Raw genomic sequence first — 13,062 nt, forward strand, 5'->3', positions numbered from 1 at the left:
AGCATGTTGTCACCTCTCAATAGTTTTTACAAATGTTACAGATATTGGTGTCTGTTAAAGGAAAATCACCTCTTTTATTTTCTTTCTGAATAAAATGATGTGAGCTTAATGAATGACTTTTGCAATTATTGTTCCAGAATGAATTTGAAACAATTTATTGAAATTGTATATATCACAAAACTTAAGCACTTTTGTTTAGCTATGAACAGACTCTAAGGAGCATGAGGCTTTTGGACCTCGGTGGCTATGTCCTTTCCCTGGTGGACCCTGCATCCAAGTGCTGTAGGTTAGCGCAGAGCAGACAACACTTCTGCCAGCCTGCAAGTACCATCAGCAGCTCTGGCAGTTGAGACCCAGCAAAGAGACACCGAGTATGCATCAGCCCAATTGGCGCTGCAAAGTTGATCTTACCCTGATAGGGATGTATTACATTCTAATTTTGGTGGTGTGCTGAGTGAATTCTGCCTAACACCAGTATGCCCTTCCAATGTCTTGCAAGGACAGCTGGACCTGTGGATGGAGACTGTGCTCTGTCTCTCTCATTTCTGTTCTTTCTCCTACAGCCATGCGCAGAGTAGGTGCTCGTGGAATTATCTAAGTCTTCTGGTCAAATCCATCTGTACAGATTGTTACTCTCCTCAGCATGAATTCCTCAGCTGTCAGTAGCAGAAGACCAGAGGCTTTATTTGACATATAGAAATGAAGATATTGTCATGCGCCTTACCACATGCTTCAAATTTATTCTTGGGAACATCCTCAGAGCTATTGGAAATAGTCAAAATTGCTTAGTATTCTAGGGCATGGTGGACTTGGAGCAGGTTTCTGGGGATGACGTGGTCTCATTCCATCATTGCATGGAAAAAGGGACTGGTGATTCAGCCAAGGTATTTTGCTGTTGGTAGTGGAGCAAGAGTTGGTCTCTGTGTCTCTGACTCCATATTTGATGATGCCAGATTAAGGTGATACCTATATTGCTTTCTGGTTTTCAGTGTAATGGACAGCTGTGATGTGACATTCTTATGGCAGCATTCTCTTGTGGCCACATCACAGAAGGTATGTATGATAATTTATCATTGTGTGTTACATGCTAAAATGGGTTAACATGCCCTGTAATTTTAGTAACTAGGAAATAATATTTCAAAATAATACACTTAATTATATTTATTGTTTATGCATAGCATCTAGTTCCTCCCTCCCTTCTTCTCTCTCTCTCCCTTTCTGTCCATCTTCCTCTCTTTCTCCCCACACCATGAAGGAAAAATTACAGTAAGATTCTGTTCTACACCACTTTATTTTAACAATGACAAAGTGCCACTTGCAAGATGTACATCATAACCTACCTGTCTGCAACCTTTGGTAATGAGATTCTGAACAGAAGAAATGAAGAATAGCATCTAATTGCATTCACTTCTCTAGAGATCTTCAAATTTTGACTTCTGGCATTGTATCATTGCTCTAAAAGTGTGACTGGATTTTCTGAGAGCGGCGCTTTCCTGATTTTGCAAATTCTCCTCCCTCTTCAAAGATGCTTCAGAATTCAACAAAGGAAATGATGATCTTTTCATGTAAATATGATTGCTTTTATAGACTCTTGGAATTATCTTTTCTTAAAGAATAGTAGTTTTCCAGGGGACAAAATTTCATATATATATTTGTGTATCTGCATGATTGCAGAGCCTACAAGTAAGTTAGATATCTTGGAGATGTGATTATGTGATTAAAAATGAATTAAAAAAAATTCAATGGATTTTTCCCTTTATTTTTTTTCCCTAAAGAGGGAGGCTACACTATTGGCATCAGATGAATAATCATATGACTGTGTGTTTTATTTTTCTATATAATACATCATGTCTACAGATTAGGTTGTTGGGTTAACCTCAGATAAATATTTCTGTATACATCTCCAGAGGGTGTCTCTACCACTTGTCAGCTATTTTCGTTTAAATCTGTGTATTTGGAAACAGCAAATGTGCATGTCTATACATCTTTGGTGAGGTCTTAAAGAATACTCCTAATTTTTCAATCCTTCAGGGATTATGAGCAAATATATTATTAGGCTGCAAAATTTAATGTTATTTATAAGGTAAATTTCTACCATCAGTATTCTCATTTATTTCTCTTTCTTGTGTGAACTTTATGCTCATAGGTGCCGCCTGTGCAGTTGAGATTCTATAGATAATTTATCATTTAGATTAATTAAATACTCTGATTCTGTGATTTCTTTAGGATCTATAACAAATTGGTGTTAGCTAGAATTATAATTTTCAGTCCCTTACCCAAGAACATTGTCTGTAACAGCCACCACCTGTGTCTCCAACCTTGCATCATATCAATCCTATTTTTAAAAATACATGTAGCTGTGGCAAAGCTTCCTTGACCACTGGATATTAAGTTTCTGAAAAACTGGCATGTGTTTTATTTTCCTGTCCAGAGACTCAGAGTAGAATGTGTAGTGAAAGCGTTTGTGGAAACCTGCACAGTTGTGTACATGTTGACAAAATTGGGGGCTTTCAAATGCTTATTCTTTTAGAATTCCAACCGCCATTTTTTTTTATTAACTTAAGTCTTGCCCCTCCTAGAACCACAAGGAGTGTGCCTGAAGAAGGTAAACATAGTCTTGATCAGGAATTTAGAGAAACTCATGTATATTTTAAGAAAGGTGAAGCAAAAGCCTTCTAAAACCTCCAGCAATTTTCTGCTTTGATTTACGATGTTAGAAATAGAATACTACATTTAGAATGGAAGCAGTTTGGGAATGTGTGGTACTGTAGGGCATCAAGCAAACTCAAAGCCAGTAAACTGGATTGTTTTTTTCCTGTGCTATGGACATAACTACTTAGCATTTTAGAATTTGTCCTATATTCAATTAACTTACAGAAATCTAATTCTTTATATTTACTAATCAGCACACCCATCCACTTCCTCCTTTCTATGGTAGGTTCATAGTAGATTTTACCTAGATTACTTAGGAGACAATGCTTAGAATCTAAGAAAATTATAATTGGCTTTTTTAGGCACATGGGGGCAGGGCTCTTTATCTATGCAAGAGATGATTAAATACATCTGTATAACATTTTACTCTTTTTAAGATATGCTCATCCATTACTCTATTTAAGCCTTCAACCAACTTGTAAGTTTGGCTAGGTCAGTAGGGTCTAGGATACTGAACAGGAAACCAGGGAGCCTGAGTCTCTTGCCTAGATCCTACCACTTAAGCTTGAAGAATCCAGTGTGTCCCTGTAGAGGTCTTTCTACGCTCATGCCAGATTTGCACAAATTGAAGCTTTCCTAAGATGCACTAAGCTGGATTGAAAAAACTTGTATTCATTAAATGATGCTCATCTGTTAGAGATCATTCAAGCCAAGGTACAGATTGTTAGCTTGTGAACATTTGGGGAGCTCTAAGAGTCTTGCTCCCATGAGCCACTTTCCCTTCTTAGGTCTGAGCTAGGCACCTGATGTAGTCTTCATTACATCTCACCTTCAGGGAGTGGCATCACATCTCAGAGGGCTTCCAATAGAGCTCACATTCTTCACACTGACGTGCAGGGCTACCACCCACACACTTTCCAGCTCCAGGGAAATAGAAATCACACTCTTTGTAACTACCCCAAAGGAATGTGCCTTCCATGATTTGATCCATTTTCATGTCCTTGATCTGGAGAAGGGATCTGATAGGGAATACTTCCTCTCTAAGTTCTGCATTCCCAACTGTGTTAGGCCATTTTTGCATTGCTCCAAAGGAATACCTGAGGCTGTGTAATTTGTAAAGAAAACAGGTTTAATTGACCCATGGTTCTGTAGACTCTACAAGCATGGATCCAGCATCTGCTTCTGATAAGGCCTCAAGACGCTTCTAATCATGGTGGATGGCAAAGTGGGAGCTGGCATATCAAAAGGTGGGAGTGGAAGTAAGAGAGTGGGGGGAAGTCCCAGTCTCTTAAACAACCAGATCTCACATGAGCTAATTGAGAACTTCCTTATCACCAAAGGGATGGCTGAGGCATTCAAGAGGGAGCCACCTCCATGAGTCAGTCACCTCTCACCAAGCCCCACCTCTTACGATGGGAATCACATTTCACCATGAGATTTAGAGGATATAAACATCCAAACCACATCATTGTCTCAACTCATTTTTGTATGCAGCATCTGTTACATTTTGGTGTTGCCACAGTCACAGCTTCAATGTTCACACTCTCTCCATGTGTAATGACTACAAAATTTTCAACAATAATTAAGCCAGATAAAATCAATAGTATTAGTCTCACAAAATAGAGGTAAAATGGCCTCTCAGCAAACAAAAATGCAGACTTTGGAATCCCAGAGACCTGTTTTCAAATTACTAGTTGCCTGACTGTGGACAACTTGTTAAATTATGTCAGACTTACTGTAATTGACTGATTGCATAAACTGCCCTGTTGAATGGCCTCCCTGCATCTTCATGCTTTGCAAATGGTTACCTAGAGTTCAGATCTTTTAAAGGGCTTTGTGAAAAGTTCTTCTCTGTTCTGCTTCCTGTAGTATGCAACAGTTACTTTCTTGACTCTAAACTAGGTAAGATTAATTGAAATTACTTAGTGAAGATGTACACAGGATCCCTTGGTGTAACTTTCATGTGGCAAGGTAGAAAGCACATGCACTGGATTCAAACCTGATGTCTAAACCAACCCAGGACTCAGTTGTGTTTCATTTTTCTTACTCCTGACCCTGGACTTAGTCTTGTAACCTGCTTTGGCCAATATGACATAGGCAGAGGTTTCACAAAGCACTTTTTCCCTTCTATTTCTTTTCTTTGACTCACTGCCATGCAAACAAGCCCAGGCTAGCCTAAGTGCAGGATCAAGCCCACACATGACCAATAAGCTCATTCTAGATCAGAAATGCTTACCAGGTGATTTACAGATATGTTAGGAATAATAAATAGCTGTTGTTTTAAGCCACTAAGTTTTGGAGTCATTTGTTATACAGCAATAGCTAACTGATACACTTATTTTATTAATTTGTGAAATATGGGATATTGTGAGAAGTCAGTGAGATCCTGATCATAAAGAGTTTTTTCACTGGGACACATGAAATATCCAAGTGGCAGATATGAGTATAAAGTTGATAATATATGAAGGTTGGAATTTTTGTGTGTGTGTCACCTAAAAGTAAGATTTTATTGGCTCAGACCAGGAAGAAAAATTAAGATTGTGATTAAACCAATTTTTAATGGAAGAGGAGAATTCTTATTTTATCTTTATCCACATTGCACTGAAATTCTAGAGTTCTACTAATGCTTAAATAGTTTGAGTTTAGACAGAATTTTTCTCAAATTGCTTTTTAGTTGGGTGGGTAGTTGCAATACATAGCTCTACAATAATTTCTGTTTTGGATCTTCCTACTGTAATTTTTTAGTTTTAAAAAATAGATTTGCATAATCAAATGTCAATTCCTGACAATCTGCCTTTTAGAAAAGGAAGGTATATAAGTGACATTTTCATGTTTCTGCAAGAGATATGGAGCTTTCATCAAAATTTATATCCTATTTAAATGATCCTTTAAAATCATTAATTTTACTGTTTAGCAAAAGAAACTTTGCAATCAACTACGTAGAATTCAGATATTTACAGGGTTTTATGAAAAGTGGCCACAGAGCTTCCTATAGAGCATTTTTTTTTTTAAGTTTTAGGTCAGCATATCTGGACTTTAGATGGATTATGACCCTGAACTAGGAAAAGATGAAGTTATTAATTATTTCATGGAACTATATGTGAAACTGTATGTGATCCCTGGGTATAAATCATAGCAAAGCAAAAGGAGAATGCACTAATTCCCAAACCAAGTCAGGCAGTTATTATCTGTAGAATCCCTTTCCTTGTCTATAGAATCTCTTTCCTTGTCTATAAGGTGATTCACTTCTCTCATGGCTGTTGTAAGGATAAATGGCAATATATAAATATAAAAAGTAGTTGGTAGTTGTTGGAACAATGTAGCCTATCAATAAGTACTATTTTTTTTTTTCATAATATGACTTAGAATTTTGAGGACTTGACTTCTGTGAATCTGAAGTATAAGTACATAATTTGAGATACCAAAACTAAGGTCAAAGACTGATGACAAGAGCAATGGAATGTCCAGTAGGATTTGGTGGAGGGTTAAATGCAAAGGATGGGACAATATAGAACCCAGGGAGGCCAAATGAGAGCAGATAGGAAAGGGAGTCTCATAGCTATGTCCCTGTGTCTACCTGAGTCACCGCACAGGAGAGATGGAAAAACATCCAAGACTGATACTTTTCAAAAAAAAAAAAAAATTCCTGTGTTTCCAAAAACCAATGTTTCCAATGTTTACAGTACAGTAAAGAAAAAAAAATTTTCAGAAGGAAGAAATAAAAGACCAACAAATACAAACTCATATGTTTACTATTAGATTTAAGAGCTATACAATTACTCTACTGAAGTACTATACACATTTACAAATGCTTTTTCTCCATTTCTGTACTTAATTTGTTGCAGATTTGTAACGACACCCCAGCAAAACTTCCTCACAGTGCAACCCTCCCTTCTATAGTATTTCTCATGGTCTTCATATCATTATTAAGGAAGTGAGTATTTCTTGGAAAGGACTACTTGATATTACATAGGGTGGTTTCTTCTACTTTTGAAAAGCTTCAGTTTCTCTTTTCAAGATGTCAGTAAGAAAAAGAAAAGAGAGGAAGCCATACTTGAGTTAAGAGAACACAATCCTTCATGCTGGGAATGCTCTAAAAGGAAATTCAGGAAATCCAAGGACTTGAATTAGGATGGTTTTAGCAGGAACCAAGCAACTGGGATTGAAAGATGTTATTTCATCCCTTATAAGGACTTGAAATATTGGTCTGCAAATTAAAGCATCCAATTAGAGGTAGAAAAGTTGCAATTTTTGGAATAGGATGCAGGGCTAATTGTCATACAATAAACCAACAAAAAATACTTTGTTACTGGAATTAATGCACAGGGTAACTGGTCTTCTTGCCCCTAGCTTTTTCCTCCTTTGGTCAGATAGATTGTTTTTGCATGCAGATCTAATCATGTCCTACCCCAGCTTCACGTTACTTTTATTTATTTTTATACAAGGACTCCAAGTAACCTTTCTTGTAGGTCTTATATTCCATATACCTTTACCTGAAACTCGATACCTTCCCATCCACATTTATTTGTGTAACGGATCCATTGTAAATGTCTACTTTACTAGGCAAGGGAGGCCCAGAGAATTGGTAAAACATTGATTATGGGTGTAACTGTGAGAGTGTTTCTGGACAAGATTAGCATTTGAATCAGCAGACTAAATAAAGAAGATCCACCTTCACCAATGTGGGCAGGCATCCTCAAATCCACTGAGAGACCATATAAACAAAAAGGCAGAGGAAGGATGAATTTGCTTTCTCCTCTTGAGCTGGGACATTGATCTTCTCTGCCCTTGAACATTCCAGCTTCTTGTTCTCAGGCTTTCAGACTCTGGGACTAGAGTTCCTCCCTGATCTCAGGAATTTGGCCTTATACTGGTAGTTATATCTGGCCTCATACTGGTAGAGGGACATTTTTCCCATAGGTGGAAATTTCCAAGTCAGAGTGACATACCTCATACTGGTAGTTGCGTCCATTACCCCAGTTCTTAGCCTTTTGAACTTGGATTGAATTACTCTGCTGGCTTTCCTGGTTCTCCAGCTTATATACGGCATCACTGTGGGACTCCTTGTCTTCATAATCGTATAAGCCAATTTCCGTAATAAGCCCCATCTAATATGCCTCTCTATATCTGTAACTGTTTCTGTATCTATACCTATATATCCTATTGGTTCTGTTTCTCTAGAGAATCCTAATACAATTTGACATCAATGTAGTTGTTCTTTAGGTCTTAGCTCAAATGCTACCTCCTTGAGGAGACTTACCCAATGTCTCTGACTCATGTCCTCTTCTATGTTCTTATCAGATCATATGGTTGAAATATTTGCTTGCACACCATTTTCCCCTTTAGAATTGGAGACCCAAGATGTGAGGGTAAATATTTTATTTACTGTTGTATCTCTGAAAAAAAAGTAAGCTATCTTTATTTGACAGCGTAATTGTTGCCCAAATATGTTCACATCCAAATTGCCGAAACCTGTGAATATGTTATATGTTGCATGACAAGGAGGAATTAAGGCTGCAGATGGAATTAAGGTTGTTAATCAATTGCTGAACTTAAAATGCAGAGATGATTCTGGATTATCCAGATGGACCCAGTGTAATCACAAGGGTCCTTACATATGAGAAAGCAGGATTCATAAGACAGAACCAAATAGTTTCAACTTGAGAGAGACTCAATAAGCCATTTCTGGCATAGAATACAGAAGGGATCCCTGAGCTAAGGAAAGCAGGCAGCCTTTAGCATCTGGAAAATACCATCAATGGATACTCCCCTAGGACTTCCTGAAAGGAATGCAGTCCTACTGATAGCTGAATTATAATCCAGTAAGATCTTCTCTGGATTTAAAAACCTTTGGAATTGTAAAATTAAAAATTTATGTAGTTTTTGTGGTCATTTGTTACAGCTGCTATTGGCAACCAACACAGTGTCATAAATATTCAATGCTTCCTAAATATTTATTTAGACAAGTAAATTCAAGTTTCACCCAGAGGAGAGAGAGCAAGAAGACTGTAATAATGGTTAGTTAGCAAAACTGTGATGCAGAATTTCCTTCATGGACAGCATTGGAGTTTGAGTTCAGGGCCATTTTCTATCTGTAGGGGCATTGTTCCTATAGGGTGGAGATTTCCAGTGCAGAATGGCATACTGATCTTTTGGGATTGAGCCTTCCATTGCTTATTGACATGCTGTTGATTAACCTTTTTCTCAACACTCCCATGACATTTTTTGATATAGACAGAACACTGCTTATTTGTGTGTGTGAGAGTATGTGTGTTAGTTCCTCTTATTAGTACCCTATTAATTTAACAACAGGACCTAGGGTAGCATTCACAACACTCCCTTTCTTTTTTATGAGATATTTTTGTCTTGTTTCTCGTTAACACCCTCCATTGGGAGCCACTGAACAAGCTGAAGGATTTGCTAACTGTTCTCAGGCTGAATTTTCAGCTGTCTTGGTGACTGGAGCCTAAAGGGTTGTTTAATTCATGAAAACACTGCCATTTCAAGGGCTTGGGAGACACAGAATTAGGTCCTACATTCCCAAGGGCTCCAGGTGAATAAAATCTGTTTATTAGAGTCAGGGTGCCCCCTGTTTAGCCTGTTCTTAGTCACTTTCATCTCTGCCGTTGGTCTGTTTGATTTTCTGGACATCACAGGTGAAAGAAGATGGTTGTATTAGTTATCTTGCCCTGCATATTACATTATCTCAAAACTCAGTGGTTTAGAATGACCTCCCCCAAAATCCTACACACTTTTTGTCTTTCCATTTCTGTAGGGTCAGAAAATTCTGGAGTAGCTTAATCGAATGATTGTAATTCAAGGTCTCCCATGAGGTTTTAAATCATTTGACACAAGAATAAAAGTAGAGTACATTTTAAAGAGCTTAGACCCATTGTAACACTCCCTGCATAAGTTGGCAAAAATGTCATGACCTTCAATTGATGGTCCAAAACCAGTGAGACTAAAAACTGTTGGAAGAGGGATGCTTACAAAAGCTCTAACCAGCAGGCAGTAAAGTCATTTTATGTTGCTTAAACACTAGCTATTAAGAAATGTCAGTGTTTGGTACTTTTGTTCTATTTTGGTTGTATTAATATACAGATATCTTAGTGAATATATTTTTATATGTAATAGTCCAAATACAAGTTTTGAATTTACTTTTTTCCTATCTAAGTCCATTGTTTGGAGACAGTGCCTCAGATAAGATGATGTAATTGTTAGTACACATGCATTTAACCTTTGCATTATTTTAGTGTTTTATTTTGCGGTTATAAAAATTCTATTAGCTAAATACTGCTAAGACACAGAACCACTCTTTGTGCATTGGGTGTTGTTTTTAACAATCTAAATAGGAACAATTTGGTAATACCCAGTGTCAATATTAGGTTTACCATGGCTCTATCTAGAGTGTCAGCAGTAAAGCAACAGTGAAATTTTCCTGCACAATATAAATAAATGTGAGACTTTTAGAAGAGATTGAATGAATGCCTGAGACATTTTATATTTAAGTATATATATAAATACATATGTAATTACATAACATTTTTCATAATAGTAATGTACATTTGGAACGCATGCTCAAAAATGAAAATTAAACTGGCTGTAAATCTCATTTATCACTTTTAAGCTCGAAAGTAGTCTTAGCAAGATGAATATGAGTTTTGAAAGATATTATGAAGTATTCACATTGAAGCAAATGTCATATTATTCTTCACATTCTTTCGTTGAAGAACCTTGCAAATTGAACATACACACAAATGCATAGTTCATCATGCACAGCACACACACAAAAGAGCACACACATGCACTCCCCACATGGCACACACAGCACACATAATACATATAACAAACACACACAGAATCCCCACCCCCACAGAACTGGCATGTGTGATGATTTCTTTAGTTAATCAGTACTCAACAGTGCAGGCAGAACACAGTAGAGAAGTAAAGTGGAGTCTGGGCAACAGAGCAAGATGTCATCTCTAAAAAAGAAACAAAAAAACAAATTTGATGCAGAAGGTAATAAGACTGCAAGTAATCTCTAACTGTGGATTTCAAGCATTTACACACATCTCAGTAACTTTTGATCTGGTTTATTGAGCTTGCATTATGTCTTAATTTCTATAAAGAAAATGCATTTTTTTTTTCATTTTTTAAATTATACTTTAAGTTCTAGGGTACATGTGCATAACGTGCAGGTTTGTTACATATGTATACATGTGCCATGTTGGTGTGCTCCTCCCATTAACTCATAGTTTACATAAGGTATATATCCTAATGCTATCCCTCCCCACCCTGCCACAATAGGACATGGTGTGTGATGATCCCTTTCCTGTGTCCAAGTGATCTCATTGTTCAATTCCCACCCATAAGTGAGAATATGCAGCATTTGGTTTTCTGTTCTTGTAATAGTTTGCTGAGAATGATGGTTTCCAGCTGCATCCATGTCCCTACAAAGGACACAAACTCATCCTTTTTTATGGCCGCATAGTATTCCATGATGTATATGTGCCACATTTTCTTAATCCAGTCTGTCACGGATGGACATTTGGGTTAATTCCATGTCTTGCTATTATGAATAGTGCTGTAATAAATATACGTTTGCAAGTGTCTTTATAGCAGAATGACTTATAATCCTGCAAGTATATCCTCAGTAATGGGATGGCTGGGTCAAATGATATTTCCAGTTCTAGATCCTTGAGGAATCACCACACTGCTTTCCACAATGGTTGAACTAGCTTATAGAAGCAGCAACAGTGTAAAAGTGTTCCTATTTCTCCACATCTTCTCCAGCACCTATTGTTTCCTGATTTTTTAATGATTGCCATTCTAACTGGTGTGAGATGGTATCTCATTGTGGCTTTGATTAGCATTTCTCTGATGGTGAGTGATGATGAGCATTTTTTCATATGTCTGTTGGTTGTATGAATGTCTTATTTTGAGAAGTGTCTGTTCATATTCTTTGCCCACTTTTTGATGTGGTTGTTTGTCTTTTTCTTGTAAATTTGATTGAGTTCTTTATAGGTTCTGGATATTAGCCCTTTGTCAGATAAGTAGATGGCAAATCTTTTCTCCCACTCTCTAGGTTGCCTATTCACTCTGATGGTAGTTTCTTTTGCTGTGCAGAAGAAACAAACTTTAGTTTAATTAGATGCCTTTTGTCAATTTTGACTTTTGTTGCCATTGCTTTTGGTGCTTTAGACATGAAGTCCTTGCCCATGCCTATGTCCTGAATGGTATTACCTAAGTTTTCTTCTAGGGCTTTTATGGTATTAGGTTTAATATTTAAGTCTCTAATCCACCTTGAATTAATCTTCGCATAAGGAGTAAGGAAAGGATCCAGTTTCAGCTTTCTACTTATGGCTAGCCAATTTTCCCAGCACCATTTATTAAATAGGGAATCCTTTCCCCATTTCTTGTTTCTCTCAGGTTTGTCAAAGATCAGATGGCTGTAGATGTGTGGTATTATTTCTGAGGGCTCTATTTTGTTCCATTGATCTACATCTCTGTTTTGGTACCAGTACCATGCTGTTTTGGTTACTGTAGTCTTGTAGTATATTTTAAGTCAGATAGCTTGATGCCTCCAGCTTTGTCTTTTGGTTTAGGATTGTCTTGGCAATGCGGGCTCTTTTTTGGTTCCATATGAACTTTAAAGCAGTTTTTTCCAATTCTGTGAAGAAACTCATTGGTAGCTTGATGGGGATGGCATTGAATCTATAAATAACCTTGGGCAGTATGGCCATTTTCACGATATTGATTCTTCCTATCCATGAGCATGCTATGTTCTTCCATGTCTTTGTTTCCTCTTTTATTTCACTGAACGGTGGTTTCTGGTTCTCCTTGAAAAGATCCTTTACATCCCTTTTAAGTTGGATCCCTAGGTATTTTATTCTGTTTGAAGCAATTGTGAATGGAAGTTCATTCATGATTTTGCTCTCTGTTTGTCTGTTACTGGTGTATAAGAATGCTTGTGATTTTTGTACATTAAATTTGTATCCTGATACTTTGCTGAAGTTGCTTATCAACTTAGGGAGATTTTGGGCTGAGACGATGGGGTTTCCTAAATATACAACCATGTCATCTGTAAACAGGGACAATTTGACTTCTTCTTTTCCTAACTGAATACCCTTGATTTCTTTCTCTTGCCTGATTGCCCTAGCCAGCACTTCCAACACTATGTTGAACAGGAGTGGTAAGAGAGGGCATCCCTTTCTTGTGCCAGTTTTTGGGTGGAATGATTCCAGTTTTTGCCCATTCAGTATGATATTGTCTGTGGGTTTGTCATAAACAGCTCTTATTATTCAGGAGCAGGTTGATTCATTTCCATGTAGTTGAACAGTTTTGATTGAGTTTCTTAATTCTGAGTTCCAGTTTGATTGCATTGTGGTCTGAGAGACAGTTTGTTATAAT

This window comes from Rhinopithecus roxellana, chromosome 22 (genome assembly GCF_007565055.1).
Source record: "Rhinopithecus roxellana isolate Shanxi Qingling chromosome 22, ASM756505v1, whole genome shotgun sequence".
In the NCBI taxonomy this organism is placed as follows: Eukaryota; Metazoa; Chordata; class Mammalia; order Primates; family Cercopithecidae; genus Rhinopithecus; species Rhinopithecus roxellana.